The 3,455-nt window shown below is 36.0% G+C and overlaps 1 pseudogene; it reads right to left on the reverse strand.

Annotated features, from left to right (window-relative positions):
* Window positions 1-935: 935 nt before the first annotated feature.
* Window positions 936-1,901, reverse strand: LOC149261015 (UDP-glycosyltransferase 92A1 pseudogene; annotated as a pseudogene).
* Between the last annotated feature and the right edge of the window lie 1,554 nt (window positions 1,902-3,455).

Consider the following 3,455-nt stretch of genomic DNA (forward strand, 5'->3'; position numbering starts at 1 on the left):
ATTAAACAACCGGCCTGGAGTATGCCGTAAAACTGCTTCTGCTTGGCTAAGAGCTCGTCTTCCTCGGACGTAAGGAAACAGGTTAACGGCCCAAGACCCAGAGGCATCTGGCAGGAGTGAGAGCCTGCTCCCGATTACGGACCACCAGCAGGGTTATGCCAGGTGGCGTGGTTTTCCTATTTAACAATGATGAGTCAAACCCAGCATTCGCGGATAGCAGCCAGAGATGGCTGTCCTCACTGTTGGTTTGACACCTGAGTTGATAGGTTTTACCACCTTCGGAAAAAAAAAAATACAAGATTAAACAAACATAATCCCTCTGAAAATAAGTGAGTTCAAAACTAGTGAGTTGTAACCAATACCAGATCCCAAACATAATCCCTTTGAAAATAAGTGAGTTCAAAACTAGTGAGGTGCAGAGTGAAAAAATGACATAGCGACTAATAATAAGTTTTCAGCTACTCATTTCACCAGCAAACTAAATTATAATAGAGTTTCTTATTATATAAAAATCACCTAAAGCAAACGCAAGCAAAAATAAATAAAATTTCTTGTCAAACGCCACTGCCTAAAACAAACCCAAATAAAATTTATTGGATTCTTACAAGGCCCACTTTGCATTCATCTAATTCGGACAGAGATCTAGTTACTAAAGTTATTTGGTTTCCTCTAATTCTTACACAGATCACACAACTTGAATTGCACTACACATAGGTCTAATCAAATTCCGATACAGATCATAGAAATTGAAACATTTTAGTTACTCTTTAGCAGGGTGCAAATTTAACATCAGATCTGTCACAAGTTGGAAAGGGCCTCAGGAGCATTCCATACTGTATATTTTTTGTGAGACACATAATCTTTATGATTCAATTTCTGCTAAAATGCAAATCTAGCACTGAACGAGGAAGACGGGTTACATACACAACACAACTCTAGGCCTGGTATCCTATTGTAAGCTCTCTTATCATGTCATCCACAGCACACACAGATGACCCTTTCTTCCCTCCGTCTTTATCTTCACTCACTGCCTTCAAAGCCGCATCGCTCATCTCCCTGGCTCTCTGTCTCACTCGGTTGCCATTTTCTTCCTTCATCAACATTCCTACTCTTCTTTCCACCGTCTCGCGTTTCAGCTCTCCCTCTTTGCCCCTCCACATCTCGATGCACACCCCAACTTCCTCCTCCAGCAGCTTCGAATTCGCGAACTGGTCGGCTGCCATGGGCCATCCGATGATGGGCACTCCTCGGCTTAGGCTCTCCAGCACCGAATTCCATCCACAGTGACTAAGGAACCCTCCGGTTGAAGGATGGGACAGGATTAGCAGCTGAGGCGCCCATTTTCTGATAAGCAATCCTGCTTTCTTTTCCTTCACTCGCTCTTCAAATCCCTCCGGAGGAAACTCTGTCGAGAACTCTGAATTGAGCGGGGCCTCCAGCGGAGGCCTGACGACCCAAATAAAAGGCTGTTGGCTCGATTCTAGCCCCAGAGCTAGCGCCCTCATGTTTGACAACGATATGCAATTCTGAGTTCCGAACGAAACGTATAGCACTGTGGACGGCGCCTGTGAATCAAGCCACTGCAAGCATTCCCTTGCAGACTTTACCTCTGCCTGCTTGCCCCGCTGTAGAAAATTCGAATCAACCATTGTATTTGAAGGAGACAAAGAGAGCAACGAAGAGGGTAGGATCGGCCCGACTGCCCAAACCGGCCTGCCGGTGGATTTTCTCATGTGTTGGAGACTGCTATTCTGAAGGAATTCGAATGTGGTTGCTGAAATATGGATGAGCGCTGAATTTTGGGCGCTTGAATTCAAATTTGAATTCGAATTCATTGCATTGATTACGCTGAACCGTGGAGCCTCCCGGAGTTGGAGTGACGGAGCTGCCAGAAAATGCATGTACATAGGTCATGGTATCATGCATGGATATGGGTCCAAAACATGCATTCAAAACTCTCGTTACGGTGCTGCCGCTGTCAGAGGGTGTACCTCCATAGCATTAACTTTGCTATGGAGGTGGAAATAGGAACTGCCAAAGCATTATATGGGAAAATGATAACCTGAAGATGACGCTGGAAACCATTTTCAAAGAATATTGACCGACAAACAAAAAGTGAGTAAAAGTAATTTTTAATGAATTAAATTTCTGAAGCATTTTTTGGTTAATTAATTATATATATATCTGTTAATTAATTTCATATATATACATATTTATTAATATCTTTTTATAAAATTATATAAATAATATTTTTATTAATTTTTTTTCCAATTATTTCTAATTTACACTTTTAAATAGGGTAACAGCCGAAGAAAGGAATACAATTTTCAGAATGCACACTAGGATTTTCAGACTGCACATTAGGATGACCATTAACTTGTTTTGTCGCAGGAAACGATGATGACTTGTGAATAGCCACTGTAAAGCAAGACCGTAAAATCTGAGAAATATCTTTGTGCGAGAGATTAAGCATAGCCACGAAAGAGGTACTTTTAAATTTGCATTTAATTTAATATTTAGTTTTTAAATTTCGTATATCTAATAATTAAAATTTTGTTTTAATAGATTTATATATTTTTTTATTTTATTAATATATTTGATTTATATTATTATAATTCAATATTATTAATCAATTAATTATATATAATTATATTATTTAAAATATAAAAATAAACTTTACTATGTACATTTTATCTTATGAGATTCAATTGTAATCTATCTTAAAACTATAGCAAACCAATTTTCATAGTAAATTGAGAAATTCAAAAGTGCTTACACTACGAGGTCTTATAATAATTGATCTTTTAAAATTTATTGGGAGAATAATAGGTCTATCAATTGTCTTATTCTTCTTTTTCAGAATGTAATGTTGTAAATTGTTTAGTAGATTATATTTTCTTATTCATAAAATAAAATAATATTTTTTGATACTATATTTAATCGGTAGGTTTAAAATAAAATAAAATTAGTATGTTTTCTTATGTAATGTTGATGTATAAAGTTATGTTTATTTTTTAATATTCATGGCATTTTCTTATTTTTATATATTTTAAAAGAGAATTAATAATCAATGATAGAGTAGGAATTTCTCCTAGGGCAATTGGGTGAGAATCTTCTCATGAAGATTATTGAAATCTTAAATTTTTGGTGAAATGTTTGGAATTCATTGAACTTGGATTATATAGGTTTAGTTTTGAATTAAGATTTTATGGTTTTTAGTAAATTTGGATGAAGTCAAAGTTTAGAAAGTTAAACAAAGTTTCTTGTTGTTGCAAAAATAATTTTTGAGAAGTTGAATTATACTTTCTTGAACTAGAATTGATCCATCATGTATGTTTCTTTAAGATAGGCTTGGTGTCTTGAAGTTACATTGTTGAAATTTAGGCACCAATAGTCTCACACACATTTACTTTATAATTTTCCATACACTTCACTTAAGAATTAAGGACTACTAT

This window comes from Pinus tabuliformis, chromosome 6 (assembly GCF_031772625.1).
Source record: "Pinus tabuliformis cultivar Carrire ecotype Pingquan chromosome 6, CPIR1, whole genome shotgun sequence".
Lineage (NCBI taxonomy): Eukaryota > Viridiplantae > Streptophyta > Pinopsida > Pinales > Pinaceae > Pinus > Pinus tabuliformis.